Genomic DNA, 10,821 nt, shown 5'->3' with positions numbered 1-10,821 from the left:
GATCTCTCTTTGTCCTGCATTGTCAAGTTTCTCCCTCTCCACTGTTTCATTCCCATCATCATGTAAAGATGGTGCAGTTTCTCATATCCTTGTTCACCTCTAATCATTACCCATCTTTTTGCTCTCTTTTACAGCAGAATTCTTTGAAAGGCTCACTGTACTTGTTATATCCAATTGCTTTCCTCCCATGTTCTCTTGAACCCACTATAATAAGGCTTTTGTCCTTAGTAATTCAACTCTCATCAAGGTCATTGATGACTTCCACTTCCCTCAAACTGGTGATCAATTCTTAGTCCTGATTTTATTTGTCATAAAAGCTGCATTTTAGTCACTTTATCATCTTGGAGACATTTTCTTCAATTGGTGTCTTGGACAATACACTCTTCTGGTTTCCTTCCTTCTTCATGTACTGCATTTTCTCAGTACCCTTTGCTAATTTTACCTCATTTTCCAACCTTCAACCACAGGCACAACCCAAGATTCAGTCCTTGGACCTCTTGATTTTCTATCTTCTCTCACTCTCCTGATCATCTTATTTAGGCTCCTGGCATTAAATGTCACCTAATCACTTATGACTTATAAATTTATATTTCTAGCCTGGCTCTCATTCCAAACAGCTCTACTCATCTTCAGAATTGAACCCCTGCTTGTCACATCTATCTTAGTTTGCCAGTGCTGCTATAAAAAATACTACGAAGCGGTTGGCTTAAACAGCAGGGATTTATTGTCTCACAGTTTTGGAGGCTGGAAGTCCAAAATTAAGGTATTGGCAGGCCATGCTCTCTCCAAAGTCTGTAGTATTGTGGTGGTGGCTTCTTGGCAATCAGTCTCTGCCTCAGTCACATGGTGATGTCTCCTTCAGTCTCCTGTGCCTTCTACTTCTGTGTCCAAATTTCCTTTGCTTAATAGGACTCCAGGCATATTGGACTAAGGCCCACCCTGTTTCAATTTGCCCTCATCCTAGTAGGATCTCCAAAGAGCCCATTCACAAATGAGTTCACACCCACCGTTCCGTAAGTTAGGACTTGAACATGTTTTTGTGTGTTTCAATCTACCACAACCTCCAATCTCACTCTGCCCATCAATTTCCCCATCTCAACTTCCTCAATGCAACTGAATCTTTCCATTTGCTCAGCCCAAAACCTTTGGAGTCAACCATGCTTCTCTCTTTCTTCATATACATCCAATTCATCAGAAAATCCTGTTTTCTCTACCTTCACAGTATATCCAGAATGCAACCATTTTCTGACCTCCACACTTCCCTCTTACTATCTTATTCTGCATAAAAGTCTGAGTAATCCTTTTAAAATGTAAGTCAGATGGTGTTTCTTCTCTGTGGCAGTTTAGTATTGCTTATAAATTCCAAAAATTGGTATTGGATTGTATTTGTAAACTGGTCTGTTCCTCTGGGAGTATTAGATTGTATCAGAGTCTGAGGTTTCACTTTTACGTTATTGAATCAAGATTAGGGCTTTTATTTGACCACGTCATTAGGGCAACTCCGTTTGAGTGCCCATCCTCCCCTTCCTTTCTGGGCTATATAAACCAATGCTCAATCAAAGAGAGGGAAGTAAATACATGGAGAAGGAGAACACACAAAGTTTAGTTTTGGACACTGGAGCCTAAGGGAGGGAGCCGAGCCGTTTGACTGATAGTTTGTAGCTGAAGCGACCCGAGCCCTGAACAGCTGAGAAAGCTGGAAAGAAATGACCCTGATCTCAGCCTACAGATCAGAAGGAGTTGGGACCACAGAGCCTCAGGAGAAAGAGGAAGGCTGAACCCTCGCAGAGACTGGTGGCCATATTGTCCTAACATGCGGCAACTGACTTTGGTAAGAGAAGTAACTTATGCCTTATGGCCTGGTAACTGTAAACTTCTACCCCAAATATATACCATTTATAAAAGCCAATAGATGTCTGGTACTTTGCATCAGCATCCCTTTGGCTGACTAATACATTCTCTATTCAAAACCTTCTAATAGTTTTTCATCAAAGAGTAGGAGTCCAATTCTTTACATCTGCCTTGTTCATTCTTCTTTAGCCACAGTGGCGTCCTAGCTGTTCTCCAAACATATCAAGATACTCTGACCTCAGGACTTTTGCACTTGTAATTTTCTCTGCCTAGAATACTTTTCTCCCAGATATCCACAGGGCTTGTCCCCTGACCTCCCTTTCAGTGAGGACTTCGCTTGTTCTCACCCTGTTTATAATTGCTAGCTTGCTTTATTTTTAGCATGTATCATCATTTGACCTTCTATAGGGCTTACTTATTTACTTTATTTATTATCTGTCTTTCCAACTAGAATGTAAACTCTATGAACGGAAGCAGTTCTTGTAGTTTTGTTCACTGAGGATCTCCAGCACCTAGACTAACACCTGGTACATAGTAGTACCCAGCAATTATTTACTCAATGAATGAAGACTCTCCAAAAGAGAGATTCTTTCATCTATACATTGATAGGTTATGTAACATAATGTGTCTGCCACATATTTTTTTTTAATTTATTTTATTTTATTTTTTATTGACTTTGTAATAATATTACATTAAAAATATATATATATGAGGTCCCATTGAACCCTACCACCCCCATCTGCCACATATTAATGCTTACAAAATAGTAGCAATCATTATTAATCTTCATTTCAGAGGGTTGGGAAGCAGCAGGCATGACCGTGATCATGTTCGTTAATGACTGTAATATTACATTTATGAAGAGTTCGGCTAAAAGTTAGTTATGTAATCAGAGCACTTTGAGAGGGATTTAGAAGACCTTGGGGTAAATTTAGAGGAATGGCAAGAACTAAATCATTTAATAAAGTAAAGCAAACCTTGATAAGAAACGAAATCAAGATTCATGGGGGAAAGCAAGTTTCCCAGACTTACATAGTAAGTAAGTGGTAGTGCTGGAATTCGAAATAAGATTTATCTGAAGCCAAATTGTCTTTCCCAACTTTATTCCCCTCTCCATTGGAGCATGATGGTCAGATGCTCCCATTCTCCGTAGATGGTACATTAGGAGAAATGGATTTAAATGCCAAAGGAGGGGAGTAGGGAAAATGTAGTTATCTCAAGAAGTCTCTTTTATAGACCATAATTTGTTCTCTGAAACTTTTGAAAAATATAATAGCCTCACATGGCGGTGTATGAGACTGAAATGCCTTCTTGATGATGTTTCTTATTCTAAGGCTGTGTTTGTGTCCACAAATGGTTATGTGAGAACTAAATGCCTTTTAGATGTTTCTTATTCTAAGACTCCAAGTACACAGTTACGAGAACTGATTGTTAAGAAGTCATTTAGTCAGTCAGCCTGTCAGCTCTTCGGACTCAGCGTACGCTGATGTGCTCATACCTCGTACCTACTGCCACGAGTCAGTTATCCCCAACATTCCTTTGGCTGGTTCTTCCATGGAAATTTTCCTGAGTCTCCTGGAAGGTCCTTCTGGGCAGAAGGAGAAATCTGAGGCAGGCAGAGTTCTTGATTATCCTCAGTGTTCTACAGGTGCCAATCCACAGTTGCCTTGAGACCGACCCGCAGAAGGGAAAGGGCCTGGGTCAAAGTAGAGCTGGAGAAGCATCCCTTCTCCAGGCTACCTGTTGGTCCTTGGGCACCTTTACATAACCGGGGCCTTGAAACATGCAGAGGAGGCAGTGTGATGCAGCTATGTAGGTGTGCCAGAAAGGAGGTGTGCCCAGCAGATGGACAGATGAAAGCAAAGCCGAGCACAGAAACCGGCTCCCAGGCAGGTCTCCATGAAACTTCCCTTTCTGGGACTGTTTATGAGGATTCCAATTGGAATTCCAAAATGGGCCAGGAATCAGGGAAGTACTATGTCCAGACAGCTTTGAGGCCGACAGCCATGTCCTATTCCTCCAGGATGGGGCCCAGCAGACAATGGGGACTCAGAGAACATGTAGAGAGTGAATAAATTATTTTGAGCTGTGTCCCACTGTCAGCGAGCTTGAGAAAGTGGATGCCTTTGGTGTGCATTTAAAAGGGAGTGTTGGGGTTCAGAGGTATTGTCTCTGTGAGGATGGTGGACAGGGTGGGGGGGGGGTGCGGATCTGAAGGTATTTTTAAAAGCCTATCTAGCCAGAGCCTGTTTGTGTGCTGGGGTGTGAAACTCTATGAATGTATTATCAGCAGGCCTTAGATGGGTTTGTGTGATTTGCTTTGGCCAGAAACAGGCTCCTTCTTCACACATTCCCTGGGGGCAGAGAGAAGACAGGGCCACCTGCTACTCGAATGATTCCCCTCCCACCCCCAGTTAATGTAGGGGACGTTTTGGTCTTTAAAGGAACAGGGTCAGCTTGCTCTAAAGGTGCACTATCCAAAACGGCAGCCTCTACCTTCCTGTGGATATTTAGCACTGGAAATACGACTAGTTCAAATTGAGATCTGCTGTGAGAATAAAATATACACCAGATTTTGAAGATTTGATATGAACAAAAGAATGTAAAATATACTTCCTTGGTAATTTTTATATTCATCACATGTTGATATGATAATAGTGTGGTAATTTTGGGTTAACTAAAATTTTTAAAATTACTATTGTTTTTATCATCTTTTAAAATGTGGCTACCCTGAAATTTAAAATTACATATGTGGCTTACATTTTATTTCTATTGGACAACATGGCTCTACAAGATGCTCTGGCATGGGATCCATCCCTAAAATGCTCCTATTTTTTCATTTAGGTCTTGAAGAAATGATAAGATTTTGACAGTTATAGAAGAGAATGGGAAACCTGCATGGGAAAAAAAATGAAACCACAAGACGTCGTTAGCAAAAGAGGATGGAGCAGTCGGCCACAAATCCACCCCTAGGTTTTCCTCTAGTTGAGCCTGTTCTTTGAGGACTCAGGTGTCAGTTTCACCATTATAAGATGCTAGTAAAAAAAGTACACAGTGACAGCTAGCCTTTGCTGAGAACTTGCTATGTGCCAGGGTCTGTGCTAATCACTTTATTTTCACTATCTTATAAATGAAGTAGGCCCCTGACTATCCTCATTTTGCCAATGAGCAGAGAAGTCAGATAGGGTCACAAAAGGATCATGTAGGTAGAAGTTACAGGAAGTGACAGTGTGAGGGAGAGGGCGTTGGTGCCGTGTTGCCCCAGGTCCTGGCTTGGCAAGCAGTTGACTGCTGGCCACCCCAGGGAGGAATGGGCTTCCTTGGTATCCTCCCAGCACCTGGCAGAAGGCCTCATGTGTAGCAAATGTTTATTAAATGTAGGCTGATTCTCCACCTGAGCTTCTGTCTCCGCCCTCACTATTCAAGCTCCCTTCCTTGTTCCCATCACCTCTTCCCAGGAAAATTCCTCTGCATTATTGCTGTCAAGACTTGGTCATTACAGTAGATTAACTCGGGTCTGGTCAACTCAAGTCTGGTCACGAAATAGCTGAGTACGTGGAAGGAAGGGGAGCATCAGTTTCCTCCTTTGTAAAATGGGGGGAAATAATACCCACCTCACGGGGTTGTAAGGGGGATTTAATGACATGCTGAATGTAATGAAACTGGGAAATATCAGCTAGTATTGTTATTTGTCCTGTTCTTGTGGGTCAGCTCTGCTGGCTCTCTATTTTCCGGATCTCGTTGGTGGAGGGGGTGAGTAAGGCACTGAAGACCTGGAGGACTAGAGATTAGAAGAGAGTGAGCCCCTCAAAAACGTTCCCCGCCCTCACCCCCAGGCCAGTCACTCCTTACTTACCTGTGCACCCCTGGAGACCTGAAAGGAGCCAGGCTCTTTCCGCCTAGAAAGAGCCAAAATTTCTTCAGCAATTTCTTTCTGTAAATATTCTGAAGACTTTTTTTTTTCTTTTGAACTTCTCTGTATCATTAAATAAGCCTGGGTACCTGACCTTTGGAAATGAGTGCTCTATTTTGCGCATGCATGTGGCGAGCAGAGGGAAGAAGCCACGCTGACGGCACAGTTTTCAAATGTGTCCTCCTCTAGGTCTCTGTTGTCATGGTCCTATGAGCAGCCGTGTGCCATGGGCGCCAGGATGCAGACTGGGGACATCTCTTCCATGAGACGTGGATGGAAGGAAGCGTGCTGGGGGGGAGCCCAGGTGAGGGCTCAAGAGACCTGGACTTCAGCTCCGGGTCTGGCGCTCGGGTACGGTGTGGTTTGGGCAAGCCCCTTTCCTTCCTGGGCCTTGGCGTCCTCGATTGTACAACTAGGGCCTGGGTGTTACAGTCTTGGCTCTTGAGATCCTTGCTGGGGACTCAGGAAGACAGGGACTGTCCCCACCTTGTTTGTAGCTGAGTCTTGGCTGCCTAGCACAGAATCTGGCGTATAGCTGGTACTCAGCGAATGCTTGCAGAGTAATTGATTGACCCAGGCTGCACGGTGGATGCTGCTGATCCTAAAGATCTCTTGGGAGGGATGAATAATATGGGAACTTAATAGCAATACAGAGTCACATCGGGCAATTGAGGGGTTCTTACTATTTTTCCTTCTTTTTCATCCGTGCTATATGTAGACTCTGCTTGAATCTATATATGGTATAAAATAATATAGAGAGGGGTAATAGCAAAACTATTTAAATTTAGTAAAAAATTCCTGGGTGTGTTGAAAACAATGAATAGAATGTATCTATTATTTTCTTTTTCTGTTCAGTTGAAAATACTACCTTATTTGGATTCAAGAGGAGGAGCTCAGCAAATGCTTAATTAATTGAATCGGTTTGTACCTATGGAGCATCCTATGCAAACGCTGACTTGCCCGTGGGCTCTGAGTGTTTGTTTAGCCGACTTGAGGGAGATATTTCCTCCTTGGTAGTTTGCAGATCCTTCTCACTTGCACGCCTCCCAGAGGTCTCTCTGGGGAGACCTCACATACTTTTTTGTGAAGCCCATGAACTCAAATCCCTTCACCCAGCCAAGGCCTGCAGACCATCTGCGTGGCCAGCGGGTAGACGACAAGGGAGGCCTGCTGGGGCATTTGGTCCTAGCACCCGACAAGTAACAAATAGTAATGAATACACAGGACCGAGGGCACTCCGTGTGCACAGCCACAAGAAGAGCACACTTTGTTCTTGCTCCCTAGTTTCTTAAGCTTCTAACTCTCTCCCTCCCGCGCCTGTCCTCTCCCTGCCCTCCCCTCCTCCCCCGCCCTCCCCCCTTCCTCCCCCTCTTCTCCTCCTCCCCCACCTTTCCCCTCCTCTGGGAGGGATGAGCACTCCCAGCTCACTGGGCGTCCTCTGAGAAGACTGCCCGGGACCAGGACCGGACGGCAGCCGCTGTTGGCTGCAAGTGCCCAGTGCTCCTGCAGGACGGTGTCATTTTGCCTAAAGCAACTCGGAGGCCAGAGCAGCAGGGCTGACAGAGAGGCTGCTCTATGGGGAGGCAGCTGCTGCTGAGAAGACTTAGTTCAGGGTCCCTTTTCTTCTGAATAAAAACAGCTTCCTCTACCGGGCATTGGATGGACATTTAAAGGGAAATAAAAGAGAAAAAGGACTGCAGCTGGAAGCCTGGTCCTCGTGTGATCTTCTGTCTAGCTATACTTCTGGGGCTAGATTTGCAGAAAATGTCTGAATGTATTAGAGAGAGGCGAGGTGGATTTGTGGGGCAAGCCCTGAGCAGGGTCTGGGGACTGGAATTGCCATCTAGATGGCCTTGAGTAGGCCAGAAACTTCTCTCGGCCTCCGCCTCCTCATGGTTAGGGGAGAAAGATGGGCCAGCTCACAGCCCTCCCCACGAGGAAGGCTCTGCCAGCCCCAGGCTCCAGGATCAATTTAGTTGACGGCCCTGCCCACAGCCAGCTACAGCCGACACCGCAATAGTGCTTGGTTGGAGCCAGGCGGTGTTTTGACTTCAACACATGTTGATTGATTTTACCCTTGCGGGCAGCCCTGTGATGCCAGCAGGTGCTGTTGCGTCCCCCTTTACCAGGGAGGTGCAGAGGTGAAGCCATGTGCCACCCAGCCGGTAGGGGACAGGGTCACAGGTCTTGCCTTAGAGTCTGTGCGACAGTCCTGGGTTTATAACTTGCCTCTCCACTCAGGAGCTCTGTGACCTCAGGCTACACGGCAGTCTCCTCATGTATAAATCAGGGATGAAAATGAAGCTAGGTAGCTGGGAGGATTAACTGAACCCGTGCGTGCATGTTGTACGGCGATTACTACACATGCACATCTTACTAAGAGTCGACAGACCCAGGATTCCTGGAACACATTTTTGGAAGTGTTGGGCTAACAATCCCTATAGTCCTTTTCTTTTCCTTTCTCCCTATTTTGTCGTCTATTTTTGAATTCTAACATTTCTAGGATGTTATTAATGCCCCTATGGGAAGAACTCCCAGGCACAGGATGTTACAACCACTCGGGCCTCGGCAGTCTTGGAGCCAAACTCATTTGTTTTCCAAATATCTGAGGCTGGGGAGGTCCAGGACCATCAGTGAAAAACGGCGTAAACATATGAATGTGTAGGAGGACAGGATGGCATCATATCACCTCTACGGCCTCGGGGTGGGTGGATGTAGGTCTGGAGAATCTTTAGAGCTGGTGTTCTCAGGTGGGTCCTCCAGAGCCTCAGGGACAGGCTGCTCTGGGTCTTCCTGAAAACCCACCCACGAGGTTCTCATGGAGTAACCAAGGACCCCTGTATTCTCTGTTCCAACCAACTCCTCTTGGTATCTCCTGGATTTGCATTAGGAATGTGAACAGTCTCTGAGATTAAGTTCTGTTTAAGGAAGGAGTTGCAAACTCAGTCTTCCAGGCCAAGCATGCGACACAGGTGGGTGTCGGGGCCTGTTTGGGACACAGTGGCATTCAGACCCACAAACCTCAAACATTGCTGGCCAGCAAAGCAAGGCCTGGATTTCCAGGCTTTCTATTTGCACCATTGTGCTAATAGTCTTAGAGCACCTCGATAGTTGAGTTGCTTTCTCTCCTCCCAGCCTGGGTCTCCCCATCTGTGTCCGACTCTGGTCCCTCCAAGTGTCCGTCCTCCTGCAGCTTCATACACTGCCATGCTGGGTCCACTGCTGACTTTGCCAACTGTGGCTCACTTTCTACCAAAGCCTGGAGTCCTCATTTCAGGGAGTTGTTGCTGGAAAGTGGCTGACCTGCTTATCCTCTTCCCATCTAGTTGGAGCAATGGGCAGACTTTAGGCCAATGGAATGTGGGAGAAGTGACATGAGCAGCTTTCAGGCCTGGGCTATACAAATCTCCCATGGGATCTTTGCTCACCTTTCCCCCACTTGTTGGTTGGATGTTGAAGTGCTGGGTGGTCTGGAAAATCAAGTATTTGTAATAGTGGACCCACTGGCAGCTTGGGACCCTGAATGACTATATGGAAAAGAGGTCCCCTCCCCAAATGGCCTTTATGTGAGTGAGAAATAAACTTCTATTGTGTTAAGGCACTGATATTTCTGAGTGTTTTGGTTACTGCACTTTGCATTACCCTAACACATATTTATATTTCCTCAACCAATAATATCGCCCACCGCCTGACTCCAGCTCCAATCCTACCTCTTCTTTGAAGTCTTTCTGGCATCCCCAGATCTCAGTGTGCCCTGTCCTCTGCATTTCTGTGGTTTGCACTGTCACACCCAGGCAGTTCTCACTTTGCTACACATGGGTTTGTGGCACTAATTGAAGAGGACAGAGACCTCGTTCTGTACTCTCTCTGCATTCTCCCAAAATGCCTAGCGTCAAGCCAGCAAACAGTAGGCACTCAATCAATACTTGTTGATCGATTTGTGAGAGGCTGGAAAGATCCATATCAAACTCCAGACATCATCTGGGAGCTGGCTGATTAAACAGATGAATCTTACAACCTTTCTTCAACGCCACCAACCCAGGCTTCGCTGAGGGGTGCCTGAGTCGGAGCCTCTCACCTGAAAAGCCTGCTTGCTGGCCCATTCCTGGCTGACTTCCCAGGATCCCAGGCACTCGGGCTCCTCTCAAATGGCCAGGACATCCATCAAATGACCTGTCAACAGAAGGTTATTCTTTGTTCTCTCTGCTCCCCCGGCTTACAAAAAAAAGCCCCCTGTAGGCCCTTTTCACTTGGGTTTTTCCCCCCTCTCTGCTATCTGGCAAAGAGCAGAATGGAAGTATCTTCCATGTACAAATAGACGCAGAGAACAGAGAACTGGGGCGGGGGCGGGGGCGGGGGGGCGGAGGGGAGAGAAATAAATAAATAAAATCTTTAAAAAAAAAATATGTTATAAAATCTCAGAGAAGCCTTAAATATAAGGGACCTTGGATGCCCAGCCTTAGGGATGGCACTCTTAACCATATCCCCCGAACACAGCATTTCCAGTCCATCAGCTCAGCTTTTAAAGCTGCTGACAGATTATTGAAAAATTCAGCCAGACTAGGTAGTTGGCATCAGGGTGATCAAAATTTTCTTGGATTCACTATACTTAGTTTTATTGTTTTTAACTTTTCATTACTTTTTTGGTGCAAGTATTATTCGTTTAATGAGAAACAATTAGAGAATATGGATAAGCAGACAAAAACTTGACAGCACATGAATTTCCATTAATCAAAGCTAACTCACTGTTAGTATTTTGGCATATATCTTTTAGAGGTTTTCCAATGCGAACTTATACATTTATGATATATATACACACTATATATATTCTTTGGAAGTTGGCTTTAACCTAACATTTTTCTAAGTTAAATATAAACAGTATCAATTTTTTAGCGATTTCTTATTATTCCATTTTATAGAAATGCACCATAATACATCTACTGTTGGACATTTAGAAGTTTTCCTGTGTATTTGTTGTTTCGCTATTTTAAATTCTTCCGTGGACTATCTCATGTATAAACCTTAGCATATTTCTGTGATTATTTCCTTAAGATGAA

Source organism: Dasypus novemcinctus, chromosome 16, assembly GCF_030445035.2.
Source record: "Dasypus novemcinctus isolate mDasNov1 chromosome 16, mDasNov1.1.hap2, whole genome shotgun sequence".
NCBI lineage: Eukaryota > Metazoa > Chordata > Mammalia > Cingulata > Dasypodidae > Dasypus > Dasypus novemcinctus.
Note: the sequence above shows the minus strand (reverse complement) of the source record.